Source organism: Peromyscus eremicus, chromosome 7 (genome assembly GCF_949786415.1).
Source record: "Peromyscus eremicus chromosome 7, PerEre_H2_v1, whole genome shotgun sequence".
In the NCBI taxonomy this organism is placed as follows: Eukaryota; Metazoa; Chordata; class Mammalia; order Rodentia; family Cricetidae; genus Peromyscus; species Peromyscus eremicus.
This window is the reverse complement of record NC_081422.1, coordinates 62,032,007-62,048,099: the sequence shown is the minus strand read 5'-3', so window position 1 is coordinate 62,048,099 and position 16,093 is coordinate 62,032,007. Positions and strand designations below refer to the sequence as shown.

General features: G+C 42.9%; 1 protein-coding gene across 1 annotated transcript in view; it reads left to right on the top strand.

The window, feature by feature from the left end:
* The window catches only part of Tln2 (talin 2), a 432,507-nt gene that overhangs the window by 181,012 nt on the left and 235,402 nt on the right, over positions 1 to 16,093 (top strand). Inside the window, 1 exon segment of the mRNA XM_059268180.1 lies at positions 10,158 to 10,233. The gene's annotated coding sequence lies outside the window, so the exon portion shown is untranslated.

Sequence of the window (16,093 nt, the reverse complement as noted above, 5' to 3'; positions counted from 1 at the left end):
TGATGAAGGAATTCCAAGTGGACAGTTTTTACTTTAGAGTCATGCTCACATCATACTGTTGATGGGAGGTTGACTGAGGCATGTTTGCTCTGTGTGAAAAAGAATTTGAATCTAGGGGAACATGATCCTCAAAATAGAACACAAAACAGATAGATTGGATAGTCTTTAAAAAGTGAACTTAATTTTTTTTATTTAAACTAATGTACCTCAATTAAATTTTAAAATATTAAAAAAATGACATATTCCTATTTGAGCCCCCAGAGTCCTGCTCTCCTCCTCTGGGCATGATCGCTGAGGGAGGGCCATGGAAGGTCAGCACCTGGGCCGTTGGGGCACCTGAGTCTTACTTGGCTCATCCACATCTTCCTGTGTGCAGCAACAGCAGCAGAGTGAATAAGATGCCTGCAGTTTTATTTGAGAAATATCAAATCTGTATTTTCTAAGCGCAAGCAGCTTCATTTTGATTAAAAATACTAGTTTCACAGACTATGTATAGAAATCATAAGATATGTGACATTTATTTAAAAATAATCTCCACCGAGGGCAGAGAGGAAATAAAAGGTGGGCTGGATGAAAATGTTTGGCTGGCAGTTGTTGCGGCTGAGGGAAAAGGGTGGCCGCTCTTACATGCGTGATGGAGTCAGTGTAGATTGGAATTGTCCAAAGTCAAAAGGCTTACTTACTGCCTTCCACCCACCCAACCTAGAGCAGGTGCAGGCTCCCTGCCTTGTACATGCTGAGAGTTGAACACTCTTAGGAGAGCATATTCTACTATGGATTGCTAGCCCACCAAAATTTAAAGCATAGAGTGATTTCTACTGAATGTGTGTAGTTTTTATAGCATCTTAAATAAATAAATAAATAAAAACCAAGTTAAATCATTCTAAGTTGGAGACCATCTGAGTAAAGGGTTCCATTACAATTGTTTCTTTGTATTTTCTATTTTTAGTTTGGTTTCTTGTAGCTCAGGCTGCCCTCAATTCCATATGTAGCCACAGGTGACCTTGAAATTCTGATCCTCCTGCCTGGAATTAGCTATGTAGACCAGGCTGGCCTTGAACTCACAGAGATCTGGCTGCCTTTGCCTTTGAAGTACTGGGATTAAAGGCCTGTGCCACTATGCCCAACTATATAATTACAGTTATAGTTATAATTATTATTACTATTGTTGTTGTTATAGATAAGGTCTCACTGTGTAGCCCAGGCTGGAACTTGTCTGCAGCCTCCTTATTGCTATGAGTAAAAGCATATGTCAACAGGTCCAGCTAGTTTGAGTATATTTAGCTTAATTTTTTGACATTTTTTTCTATTGATTAACTGACCTATTGATTGTATTTGTATACATGTGTGCCAGGACATACATATAGAGGTCAGATGACCACGTGTAGTATCAGGTTCTTTCTCTTTACCTTGTGGATCCTGGAGATCAAGCGTAGGTCATCGGGCTTGGTGGCAGGCACCCTTACCCACAGAGCCACCTTCCTGGCCTGATATTGGGCTTTTTAAACAAAATTTTAATTGTGTATAAGGTATATGAAGTGGGAATTTTGGCACCTAAGAAAACTTCTGTGACTTTAGAAACATTTTCAAGCCCTCTAGCAGACAGTCCACTCTTGGAAGATGCCTTGAAGAGACACAGAAAGGGGCCTCATCCTCATCCTGTGCTCACAGAGATTTTCTTCTAGTTAGCACATGCCCACAGGGAGGAGAGGGTCTGTGGGTCCACATGTGTTGGCTTGGTCATGAATAGAAAGCCTGGATAGCTGTGATTGACCGGAGGGAGGGAAAAAGAGACTCATACCACCATGTGCACACAGCTTAGTGTAAGGCTGCAAAGACGCCCTGGCCTTGGCAAGCTGACACCAGGCTCTGGGCGAGTGTTTGAGTATACCTGCTTTGCCGTAGTGTTACTATTCTGCGTTTGGAATGACATAGAAAACATGTTACAGTGGATTGATAATGATGCAGGAAACATCTTAGTCTCATGAAAATTCCAAGAGAGGGGATACTGTAGAGGGCGGAGAAGAGGCTGCTGGGTTCAGGCAAGGGGAGACACAGGGTAGCAAATTCATTTTTATGGTTTATTGAGAAGAAAAGGAAATTTCAATGGTAGAAGGCTGTCTGTCAGGAAGTGTTGGCGTTTGGATGCTTCGAACCACAATGAATATTGGGAGAATCACTGGCCCTGTGAAAAGAGAAGAGGCGAGTGCTTTTGGGAAAACAAATTAATTGTGAACTTATCAAGACCCAATTTTATACTTTTGAAGATGAATTTTGAGGGTTTCAATAGCTGCTAATCAAGGCCACATGGAGAGAGATTCTTATTTATCAAAAACAAGTGGTCTTGATTTCCCCAGTGCTGTTTACTTGGGTGTCTCATTTGACCTGATTGACCAAATCATCTTCCTCAATGATCCCATATTCTTTTTTGTGCTACCTGTCTTGGGTTGCCATGGGCTTGACTGAGTTCCATGATACCCCTTGATTTTTCGTTCCTTTTGGGGTAGGATGTGTTGGTTCACAGAGCCTAGGTATAGGCAATATTATTCTTGCTGAGACGTGAACAAATGTCTGCTCACCCCAGATAGGAAATTGATGGTATACCAAAGTCCAACTTGGTGAGCCAATGAGTTCTTATTGGGGTTACTAACAGGAGTCTAGGTAAGGGGTTACTTACAAACCAGGGATGACTCAAACGGAGCTGCGGCACCAAAAGCCTATCCCAGCATTGCTTACAAAAGCTGAAAACCTGAGACCTACTGTACAACTTGCAGGAAGCTTGACACACTGAAGAGTGTCTCTTCCCAGGCACATGGCTGACTTTTGCCTTATCTGCAGTACTTACTATTTATATAACCTTGCCGAGGAAGAAGCCTAGTGCATCTGGTCAGTTTCTGGCGCTTCCTGAATTTTCTGAATTGTTTACTTCCTGAGTCTTAAGGAGCCTCCCTTCAGAGTCTTTATCCATTCAGAGGAAAGTGCCACATAGCATCAGGCAAACAGCTTACAGGGCTGGAGAACTCAGATATTGTGAGTGTTCTTGGGTATCTGTCCTTTAAATAGGCTGTTCCTCCTCCTTGCAGACCAGTAGTGTTCCCTTAGAGACTGCAGCCTTTCTATTTCAAAGGAGAACAGATGGTTTTCCTACTTGTGGGAGCCAGATTCTGTCTTCATGTCTTTGAGTTAGATCTAGCATAATCAAAGTACCTCTGGATGTGCTGGTGTGGAGGAGCCGGTGAGTTAAAGATCATGGAGTCCATGAACTAAAGATTAAGGTGGCCATGAGAATGAATGTTGAGTAGGTTGTACCTTCCAGGGCCAGCTGTGGAGTATAGAGCTCAGAGTGGGCAGTTCATCCTAGCTGGCAGCTGGGACGCATTCAGGTCACCTCAGCCTCGATTGCCAACTACTCAAGACCCTCTTAGACCACTTTGCATTCTCTACAGATTCTGTTCCACAGGAACCTCCCTGGCTTCAGTGCCTGGGTGATATTTGTGCGATCACATCCCAGTGCCGTGTGCTTGCTCCAAGTGATTAACCCATACCGACATGTCATTATCACAGAAAGTCCCATTCTGTGTCAGCTCACTCCTGCTAGTTTACATCTTATGGATTTTGACAGATGTGTCATGATGTGTGTCCCCCACCAGAGAGCCACAAGGAAGGTTTCGTCACCCTTCAAGTCATCCATCTCTGCAAATTCCCACATTGCCTTCCGCTTGACCCTCCAACCCCTGACGCTTTCACAGTCTCCCTACTGCATCCTCTTCCAAAGTGTTAGGTTGTTGGGGTCACAGGGTGTATAGTCTTCTCTGCTGAGCTTCTTTGCTGTAGTTTTCGTATGGCTCAGTGGTCCGTTTCTTAGGAGTGCTGACTGGTATTGCACCCTCTCGCTGTATCTTCCCAAGAGAAGGGCTCATGTGGATGGTGACCACCTACCCTACTGTGTTTTCTAATGTAAAGTTGAGGCTTGGCTTAATGAATGGCTGAGAGTAAGGGCAGATGCCCTTTAGGGTTCAGAGGTAAAGCAGCTTATTTAGTAGTCTTCCTCTTCCACGCTTTAGTTGTTACATCTCAGAAAGCCTTTTGGAAATGGAAGAGAAGACATAAATATGAAATAGCATGTTTCCCTAATTGAGAGCCCAACCAGGAGAGAGCTCTTTCAAAGGCACTGGGGTTGTGGCAGAAGGGCTCCTGAATTAGGAGACTTTGAAGTACAAGTGAGGATAATCAACAAAGAATCTGGTACTCGGATTTTGATGTATATAAATAAGCATGTCTGTACATGACTCCATCCTGACCCTGTTTCCTTTAACCCCATGAGGCCCCATTTTGGGGAGTCATTACCCATATAAAATGTGCATGCAAATTTCTCCAACACATATTGCCCATTTAGTGTGTTTTAGGAACTATGCTCTGAGCTGAATCTAGAAATATAGGGTAGGCCACAGTTCCTGCCCTGACCCCTTACAGTTTAGACACTTCCTTAGGAAAAGTCAACACAGTACTGTAAATGTAGAAATTAAGATATAGTCAATAAAGATTCCTTTTAAGCAGGTAGAAACTGATGAAGTAGAAACTGATCAATAGAAGTATGGGGACGCTGACTGGGACATAGAGAAGTGGCTGTCAGAGATCCCTTAGGGGAAATAGCCAAGATAGTGCTGGGACTCTGGTACGTGGAACACTGTGACTGTGCACAGACGTCCATGGCAGACTGTGTAGGAGGTGGCAGAGTGTGTACTGGTGATCCTTGTGGTCTGGACGTTGATCATGATTTCGTAGGGTCTGAGGATTTAACTGGAATAATTGTCCACCCTAGGTGGTTTACTGAAGGGATAGAAGAAAGCTGGGCTATGATCAAGTCCAACCAAAAGTTGTGGGTTGGTAAATCATATCCAGTGGCCATTAACATCTTCCTTGAGGAATTGGGGACTCCTCAATTACTATTACTATTTATTACTAATTACTTTTTGAACACCAAAGCAGGAATTGGGCACTATTTCCCTGCTCTTCCATCCTTGGCTGTCTAGAAAAAGAAAAAACATCATTCCAGAGTTTTCTACATGTACTGTCAGACTTTCTGCTGGTTAGTTTTTGTTTTTTGTTTTGTTGTTGATGTTTGTTTGTTTGTTTGTTTGACATGACATGACATGATATTATCTAGAATCACTTAGGAAAAAGGAACCTCAAGTGAGAAAATGCCTCCATCAGATTAGTCTGTGGGAGCATTTAAAAACTTAATGTGTGAGGGCCTAGCATACTATGTGTGGGTCACTGATGGACAGATAGATGGTCCTAGATTGTTTAAGAAAGCAAGCTCAGTAAGCCATGGAACCAGGCCAGTAACAGCAATTTTTTTTTAAGGGTCTATGCTTCAGTTCTTGTCTCTAGGCTCCTGCATTGAGTTCCTTTCTTGACTTCCTCAATGATGAACTGTAACTTTCCACCTCAAATTGATTTTGGCAATGGTATTTATCACAGATCCAGTGAATTTAGCAAAAGAACTGTTTGTTTGCATTTGTTCATTTGAAGGTGTTAGAACACCTTAGGGTCATGTGACTATTGTATTCAGACATTACATGTAGATTAATAACACATCTGATCCTGCCTAATACCTGTATGTCATGTTTAGTTGTTTGCCTCCCCAGAAAAGCAACCATAAAAACTTATTTGTATAGAGTTTCCCACTTCTAGAGAACTAACTTGCTGCTTCTTCCACTAAAGGAAGCCCTGACATAGCTCTGATTAAGTGAAATTCCTAGTTGTTCATACATGAGTTAATTAGGCTTCAGTTGGAAACAGTTGGGTGTACATTTGGGTCAGTCCATAATAGAAGTTAGTGATACATGGAGGAACAGTTTGTAGATTCAGAATAGAGTCAACTTTTCGCTTTTGTGTGCACATGCGTGAAAGGGGTGTACATGCACCTGTGGGTACATACATATAGAGTCAAACACCTTACTAACTGAGGCATTTCTCCAGTCCCTGTGGTCAATATTCATTTGTGGAACATCTCTCTAGCTGGCACTGTTCGAAAGTTGTATTCTGTAGTACTTATTCTTACAGAATTTGCATTTTCATTACACATACTAGGAATTGGTATTTACTTTAAGTGTTTTTAAATTTTTAGAGGGAATAGTGAATTCTAGAACAATAAAGACTTCATGGCCCAGCTCAGATTGTTGATCTGGAAAGCACATAAAGAGGGAATAAAATAGAAGAGAATGATTACAGCATCTCACGTGGTTTCTGAGTAAATATGCACTTTACCCTCCTTTACATTAGCATCCTTTACACCATTAACTGATCATTTTCAGGGCTGCTTTTAGTCATTTAATTAATGCAAAGTATGCCTTCAGTAATAATTTGCATAAAATAACTAATTAAAACGTTTTCCAAAGTAGTATATGGGACATTTGTCCTAAGATGTAGACCACAGATATAAAGGAATCTGCGCATGGGTAATTGTTGGATTCATTCATATTGAAGCATTCAAAATGTTTGGCATTGGAAACTCCTTTTATTTTGGTTAAGTCAGTATCTCCCACATTCATATGAAGAAAATTTTTTAATGTGATGCTTTTTATTTTTAAGATTTTATTTTTATTTTATGTGATAAGTTTTTATCTATGTGTCTGTATGTGTACTGTGTGTGTGCAGTTCCCTACAGGAGCCAGAAGAGGGTAGACTCCTTGGAACTGGAGTTATGAATGCTTGTGAGGTACCATGTGGGTGCTGGGAGCTGAACTCAGGTCCTCTGCAAGAATGGCAAGTGTTCTTTATCAAGAAACCATCTCTCCAGCCCCAAATGATTTTTGTTTTGTTTTGTGTGGAATATTGTCAGTAATACAGCAGATTTTTCTGGAGCCTTACTTCTGGGTCTCACTTTCCCCTTCGTCTGGTAGAGGACAAAGTGGTCTTAGTTCTAGTCTTCTTGGAATGCCACTGCCACATGCTAGCTCTTCCCTGAGATTCTTTTTTTTTTTTATCTTTATTTATGTATGCTTGGATGCCTGAAGAAGGCACCAGATCTTATTATAAATGGTTGTGAGATCTATGGATGCTGGGAATTGAACTCAGGACCTCTAGGGAGAGCAGCCAGTGCTCTTAACCTCTGAGCCATCTCTCCAGCCCCATCACTGCGGTTCTTTTGGCTCAGGCCAGCACCCAGTCTCTAGCAGGGAGTTAGTGAGGGGAAGCCTGGAGTAGAGAAATGGCCACTCCCTGGGTGGGTGGGTGTCTTCCAACCTAGCATAGCTGGGCTGTGCTCATTGAGCTGCCCTTTGAATGAAAATATTTCTAGATTTCAAGAGAAGAACAGGCATGGCAAGGGATGGAAGTTGGGGAAAGTTGGAAGAGTTTTATTCTCAAAACGTTTCTTCTTTTCTCCCTTTGATTCTGCTGTGCAGGGCTGTCAAAGAACTCTTTGTCTTATTTCTTCTTGGATTTTGTGATTTTTTTTGAATGACAGTCAAGAATGCACTTTGCTCTTTTTGAGCTACTTATAATATAATGGATTTTCTCCTCCTCATAGTCCTAATGTCTTAAAACTGGTTAATTTTGGGCTGCAAAATACTTGGGTTACTAATGCCACAGACAGGCAGGCACACGACAGGGTGGTGGAGTCTCTGAGGAGGGTCCAGGCCCATGTGGCAGAATGGATGGAGGTCCCTTTTTCTAGGCTTAGGGGGAGGAGGAGGTTCTGTGCTGCACAGTGTATGAGTCGTTCATCTTCTGTATCTACAGCAGGGCTGTCTCTGAATGAGCTGTGAGGATCTAGAAAAATCAAGTCATGCTAGTTCTGGTGGTTACAGGAATTGTCAAATTCAGCTCCAGATGGGGGAGCGTTATAAAGCACAGCCCTGGCTGACAATGCCCTTGCTTGTGGTAACTGGGAAGATCTTGGTAGTAGCTTTTGGTGCTTTCTGTTCGTATCAACCAGTGCTTCATGATATCTTCTATACAATGGGCCGTGAGGAGCTGCTGAGTGACTTGACATGTGATAACACAGAGTGCTCCTTGAAGCAAGTGTTCTTCAAAGAACTTGAAGGAGTCTTCTTTGGCTTTAACCAGAAGTATTTTAGGACTAGGCATGTAGCATGGTGATAGAAAGGGCTTGCCTGGCGTAAGCAGGGCCCTGGGTCCCATCTCTAGCACCACGCAAATCAAACTGAAGCGTTTTAAACAGATTGCTGTGCCCACAGAAGGCCTGTTCTGTGTCAGCGTTCTCTGGGGACCCATTAAGATGAGACAGTGAACAAGTCTCGGCGGCAAACCTTTTCCATCTCGGTTTCAAGTGCCTGCTGCTCAGATAAGCTCCGAGGTGGCTGCAGAGCTTCGCTGACTGTATTAGTTGTCTGTCCACCTTGAGCTTTGCCCTCTCCCCGACTGGTTTTATTACAAAGCAGGAAACTTGGGCCCAGAGAGTTTAAGGCACATCCAGGGCAAATGGCTAGTAAATTGTTCCACCAAGATCAGATTTGTTCCTCTTAGCCACTACCCTAGTGCCTTCTCTAAATGCAGTGTTGAGTCCCACGGATCTCTTGACTTTTTTTTTCCCGCGTGCACATGTGTGTGTGTGTTGTGTGCTTGTGTAGGAACATGTGTTTTTGCACGTGTGTGGGTGTGCATGCACATATACACATAGGTATGTGCAGACCTCTCCCAGGTGTTTTCCATGGCTGTGATAAAACACTGTGTTCAGAGGAGCTTACTTTGGTCTCTTGTTGTTGTTGATGTAGCAAGCTAAATTTGGTGGTTTGAAAGAAAACGGCTCCCAAGGGGAGTGACACTAATGGGAGGTGTGGCCTTGTTGGAGTAGGTGTGGCCTTGTTGGAGGAAGTGTGTCACCGTGGAGGTGGGCTTTGAGGTCTCATTATACACAACACACCACCCCATGTTTCAGACTACTTCCTGTTGCCTGTGAGTCAAGATGTATGAGCTCTCAGCTCCTTCTCTAGCACCATGTTGCCTGCATGCTGCCATGCTTCCTGCCATGACGATAATGAACTAAACCTCTGAACTGTAAGCCAGCCACTGCAATTAAATGTTTTCTTTTATAAGAGTTGCTGTGGTCATGGTTTCTCTTCACATCAATAGAAACCTTAAGACAACAAATATCTGAGAGTTTTATAATCTCAGATTTTGCTCTCATGTTTAAAAAGACCTTTTTTTAAATCCAAATATTATACAATATTCAGACACATACTCCTCTAGTAATCATTTGATTCTATTTTTAGTTCGTGTTTTTATAAGTTGAAGACATGTAGAATCTCCGCCCCCAAATAATAAACCCACATAATTTATGTGTCTTTTTTTTTTTTTGGTTTTTCGAGACAGGGTTTCTCTGTGTAGCTTTGCGCCTTTCCTGGAACTCACTTGGTAGCCCAGGCTGGCCTCGAACTCACAGAGATCCACCTGGCTCTGCCTCCCGAGTGCTGGGATTAAAGGCGTGCGCCACCACCGCCCGGCAACCCACATAATTTATTAACTCGTTTTTCGTTCCTACCTAGACTTGGTGACATGTACCTGTTTAATATGAACACTGCACACTCTAACCTTGCCCTGTTTTTTCACTGTGGCTAAGCTGTTTTGATAAATCTGTAATTGATGGTGTTTTTCTGTCTCTTGGTGGGTTTCCACTGAGTAAGGTGTCAGATGGTGAGCTCTTGGGGCCTCAGAGTGGTCATGACAAAAAGATGAAGCAAGAAGGAACTGCCTGATAATTGAGTCCCAGGAACTAAGTAGCACAGCTGTGAACAAGACCAGAACTATTCTGTATGCTAATGGGGAAGAGGGCACAAAGCCTGAAATTGGTTTAGACATGATGCAGGAAAAAGGACACATATATTTGGTTTTTTTGTTTAAATTCAAATCCATTAAAACCTTCCTAACACAGAGAAGGGCGGGGGAAGTATTCTGCCTCTTTGCCGATGGTAATGTAATTTTGGTCTTTACGTAAGTGTCCTGGGACCTCAATTCCCCGTCGGCACAGCAAATTCCCAGCACATGTGGCGTGATGGAGACTCGTTGCTTCCGGAGTTATTTCCTTTCATTCTTAGCATGGGGGAAAATGACCAAATGTATAGACTTTTTACTCGCAACCTGGTGTTTATATCGGTACTTGTGTCTAATGGCTTTTCCTATTGTTCTAGGTATTGCTGCTAGAAGCTTCTCATACTCCTCAGGATCTTTTCAGTAAGACTGATACTGCATAAACTGAGAATTTAGGTAAGTCTTTAAAAACTGAATGAAAGAAAGAATGCATAAAGGAAAACATTCTCATTAACCGAGGCCTGGGGATGAGACGTGTGCTGATGTTCTCCAGAGCATTTCAGTTCTGTCTCCTGCACCTCCCTGTGGTCCTCACCAAGGTCTGTGTGTTGCAGCTGATGTGCAGAATACCTGGTCCTGGTGCCTGCTTTCTGTTTGACTTCCTCCCCTAAAGGTTAGATATGAGAAAAGGGATGTGGAGCAGGGGCATTTCCCTTACCAGGTCTCCGTGAATTTGCATTCATCCCCATGGCTTGCTTAGTACACATTTTGAGAGAGCAAAGATTGGAAGCTCTGGGTAAAGAACTAATCTAGAAACTCCATCATTTTTGAAATGGAAGTGAATGGTTTCTGAGGACTTGAGGGTTGTAAATGATGGCTGTAGAATGGGAGAAGTAAATATGAATTACAGGTAATGGGTTTTTCTTTGGTCCTGCGTGGGGCAGATCTCAGTGGTATGAATGAAAATTCTGGACTGAGATGTAGGGACACACCTGCAGATTCTGAGTTTGCTGAGGTTTAGTCCGACAAGGTGAATCTAGTCAGACAGCCCTTAAGTAGTGTCGTGGGCCACCTACCTGTTTCAGTTTTAATCTAGCTGGTTGAAGACCTTGGCCAGGTCATTTAATCTCTGAAAGTCTCTGTCTTCATCTGTGAAGTTTATAGGATTGCCTAAGATAATTGTTTATGTGCTTTAAGATTTTAGGGGATAGCAAAACCATGTTAGGACTAATTTACTGTATCTTTTCAGTGAATATGAGCAAAGTTGATGATTGTTGAAGCTCATTGGATATGTGAGAATCCAATGTATATTTATATGTAGTTCTACTTTGTATCTGGAATTTTTCGTGATAAAAGATTTTCACAGATAATACTATCCTCTGCTAATATCATCTTACAAAAGAATGAGTATTTTGATACTAAAAGAGTAGGGGCAAGGTGTGGTGGTGCACACCTTTGATCACAGCACTTGAGGCAAGCAGATCTCTGTGAGTTCAAGGCCAGCCTGGTCTACATAGAGAGTTGCAGGCCAGCCAGGGCTGTATAATGAAGCCCTGCCTGTCTTTAGATGATACATATTTAGCTTTATAAAAATGGCTGTCTTTTTCACAATCTTTCCCCCTTTCTCTCCAAACCGGTGATCAGTGGAAGACTCAGTAGCATGGTACTAAGGGCTGACATTGGTGGATCTTAGAGTATATGACCCTAGAACTATGTCCTTTCTCCCAAACAAGAAACAAGGTAGAACCTATGTTGACATTGTTTACATTCAGAAAATACCCTTTCAGCAAGCATGGGTGAACTAAGAGACATTAGATGTCAAGCTGAAGTGAAGAGACTGTTCTGTTGGGAGCTCACTTTCTTAAACATGGAATTATCTGTGGGCTGCACTGTGGTCAGTGCAGATTGAAAGGGTGACAGTGATCCTATTAGTCTGATGAAAGGCCACAGCAGCTCCCTCCCAAGTGTGGAGGGGCAGCTCTAGCCAGCTGTTTGAATACATATGACTGTCTATTTCAGAAGTGTGTGTGTGTGTGTGTGTGTGTGTGTGTGTGTGTGTGTGTGTGTATGGGAGGCGGGGGGTTGTCACCTTATCTTCAGGGAGGTGAGCCTGACACCTGGCCTCTAGGAAACCAGTGACCCCAAGTATGAAGAACTCAAGGCTGGGTGTAGATCAAGGGCACAGTCAAGAGTTATGAACTCTCAGCAATGTGGTCTGAGTTCCTCAGGACAGAGAGGAGCTTGCTGAGACATTGGATGTGAAAAAAGTATACTTGGTGGCACCCTGTGCTGTGGGCTGTAGAGAACACATACTATGTTTCTGTCGACTTCTCCTTGGGCTATGGGTTGTTGTTGTTGTTGTTGCTGCTGCTGCTGGGGTGGTGGTGGTGGTGGTGGTGATGATGGTGGCAGCAGTGTGTTGGAGATGGAGAAAATCATGACTGGGATTACTACTAGACAAGGAAGTCCCATGAGGGACAGGCAGATGCTCCCTGCTCTGGGAGGTTAACACCATTCCCTTACTTCTGAGAGTACTGGAGATGCTGGGTTGTCTGTGTGGTTTAGGGCATGGTGGCTCAGTCCTTCCTTCTTCCTCCTCCTGCGAGTTCTGGCTTATGTTTCTGCTACCAATACAATTTTCAGAGAAACCCAGAATGAATTTGACAGTCTTACCTGGCTGTTTTCTGCCCTGTCACCCCAACTCTTGGCTTACTGCCTGCTTGTTATGCTTCAACTCTCGGGCTCTACTCCAAGAATGTTTACTTACTGCCCTTTTTGGGGTGAAAAAGGTTATATCCAACAATAGTGGGAGCACTTGCCTTAAATGTGTAGGACTGTGAGAGATTACTAAACTTTTGACATAGCTGAAAGTGTACATGCTGGGTGGGGCTTTTATTTTGACATGAACCAGGGAAAGGAAAATTGCTTTAAGGGATCTCTGGACTCCAGATTGGAATAAAATTTAATGAATGAACAACAAAACCAATCAATCATGCTCAGGAGCTTTTCAGAAGAGCAGGGCATTCTGGGTGAGTGCTTGTAGGGATGAGTGGTTAAGAACTGGAGACAATCACACCACAGAAATCAGTGTGGTGTTTCAAAAGGTCCTATGTAAGCATGCAAGTGTATGTATGTGCATGTATGTGAGGAGAGAGATGCTGATGGATGGGGTGGGGAATGATAAATGACTAGTTTAGTTTTCTATTTAATGGCTCATGATGTGTTCTGGATTGGAGTGTCAATGCAATCTGTTGCTATCTCTGTTCACTATAAGCTTAGAAGAAAAATGCTTTTAAGAGCTATCTTAAATTCAAACGAAACAAAAAACATTGTTTTGGCCTGTCTGGGAAGTTTTTAGTTCCCATCTCTGTTTAGTGGAGGATATTCAATCTGTAAAATTCAAAGTAGGACCAATGTAGATACTTGGTGTTCTATACCCATCACTTAAAGGCTATGACGTCAGCAACCACATGCTGTTCCCATGCTTCCTTTTCTTCATGAAAGATGAAATCAATCATGGACTTTCACCTTCCCAGCAAGCTCCATCTGTTGAGTTCTTTGGATTAGTTTTCCTGGAGACTTTGGCCACCATTCCATTGCTTGCCCACCTACCACAGGCCACCCACCCGAGTGACTGAGGATCCTCACTAGACCAGGGTTTCTGCCCCCATGCTGGGACCCTTGCCCTGCTGCTGTTATTGCCTAGTCCATGCTTTCAAACAAAAGGACCACAGCTTTCATTTTGATTGACATCCCACTGAGATGGCTCAATGGTAAAAGGCTCTTGCCATCAAGACTGATGATCAAAATTCAATCCCCAGGACCCACATGGGTCCTGTTGTCCTCTGACCTCAACCCACACTATGGCGTGTGTGTATCCTTACAAGTACACAGACACATACACACACAATCTAAATTAATCAATATGAGATAAAGAAAGATTAATCCACAATATAACAGGATGTTCCATTTTCTTGAATCTGTGGCTATTTATGTCTGCCCATGTTTTTCTTTTGAAGTTAAAGCAATCCTAAGGAAGAACTCAAAATTTGAACATTTTCTAACAATTGGTTGGATTTTATGGAATCAGTGACTTTTTTCAGTGAGTGATTTTGCTTGCATTTGCATATTTCCCTTTGGAACATGAACCTTGAAAAGAGAATTCAGTCTTCAGGGCTGGAGAGATGGCTCATGAGGACCTGAGTTTGGATCCAAACACCCACATGAAAATCCAGATGCATGTGTAATCCCAGCATTAGGGAGGCAGAGACAGATGGATCCTGGAGTTCAGTAGCCTGCAGCCTTCACATTCATGTGCAAACACAGAAGAAACATGTTCATACATACATGCACAAATGCAAGAGATCAATCACTCTTCTCTTTATCTGTAAAATTTAGAAAATTCACGTTGATCATGAGAATTAGCTTTCCAAATCTATAAAAATAACTAGTGTATTCACAGAACTGAAAAGTGACTTTTAATGCAATTAAAATAAACACACTTTACGGTCACCTCTAACGGCATCAATATCTGAATACAGTGACAAAAGCTGAGAGAAATTCCAGTGGTGTGCTGTAAACAGTGCTCCCATAGGGACCTTAACAGCAGTTAAGTCCCGTTGTTACGTACAAATGGCTTAAAAAACAGGGTGAAACATTGGGCTGGAAAGGTAGCTCAGCTGTTCAGAGCACTTGCTGCTTCTCCAGAGGACCCAACTTCGGTTCCTAGTACCCATGTCAGGTAGCTTACAACTGCCTGTCACTCTTGCTTCAGGAGATCTGACACTCTCATCTGACCTCTGAGTGCGTGTGCGTGCACACACACACACACACACACACACACACACACACACACATTAATTAAAAATTCCATCAAAAGACCTCATATAGCCAAAGCAATCTTGAGCTAAAAGAGTAAACTTAAAGGCACCCCACTTCCTGACTTAACTACAAACCTATATTGAACAAAGACTATGATAATGATTTAATAGCAGCTAGAGCAGTGAACAGAAGAGAAAGCCCAGAAATCTGTGCATTTGTGGTCAACTGATTTTGACAGTTGTGTCAAAAACACATAGTAGGGAAGGGGAAGTCCTTCTAATAGTTTTTTTTTTTTTTTTTAAATTTTATAATTAGCCTGCATGCATGTCTGTATGTCGGTGTCAGATCCTCTGGAACAGGAGTTTACAGACAGTTGTGAGTTGCCATGTGGGTGCTGGAAATTGAACCCGGATCCTCTGGAAGAGCAGCCTGTGCTCTTAACTGCTGAGCCATCTCTCCAGCCCCTAATAGTTGATTTTTTAAAACATAACTTTATTTTATGCGCAGTGGCATGAGGTCATCAGATTCCCTGGAACTGGAGTTACAGACAGTTGTGAGCTGCCGCGTGGGTGCTGGGAATTGAACCCAGGTCCTCTGACAGAGCAGCCAGTGCTCTTAACCGCTGAGCCATCTTTCCAGCCCCTCTAATAATTGATCTTAGGACAAGTGGATATCGATACACAATACAGAAATATGAAATCATGCCTTTACCTCTTGTCACATCAAAGGTAAATCAAAGATGTATTAGGAACTAGGGGTATAGATTAGTGGGTAGAGTACTTGTAAGTATTTTGAGACCCTAGATTCAAAACCCAGCACTTCAGAAACAGTATTAAGGGCTTAAAGTCCTGGGTCTGTGAAGTTACTAGAAGAAAACAGTGAAAGAAGCTCTGAGCATTGTTCTGAGCAGTGGGGCTTAGGACATGAGTCCCAAAGCAAAGATAAAAATAGCAGTAATAGACAAAGGAGGTTACATCAGACCACAAGACAGCAGAGGAGCAACAAAAGACTGAAGAGGGCCCACAAGATGTCTTGGAGAGTAACAGCCCTTGTCCTTGCAAAGCTGACAGCCTGTGTTCTGTCCCCAGAATCTACCCAGAAGAGCTGGGTGTAGCAGTGCACATCTGTAGTCCCAGCACTCCTAAAGAGAAACGGGAGGTGGAGACAGGAGACTCTCCCAGAAGCTCACAGCCTAGCTGGTCTGGAGTATGTAGCAAGGTGGGAACAGTATCTCTCTCTCTCTCTCTCTCTCTCTCTCTCTCTCTCTCTCTCTCTCTCTCTCTCTCACACACACACACACACACACACACACACACACACACACACACACCATCTCAACAAGAGAAGGAGAGAACTGCCTTCTGCAGCTTGTCATCTCCGCCTCACATGCGGGCTGTGGCAGGCTTGCACACCTGCACTCACATGCACAGGTCATACACAAACATATACTCACAAATAATGAGTACGTAAATAAGTGGAGTAAGTATGCAAAATA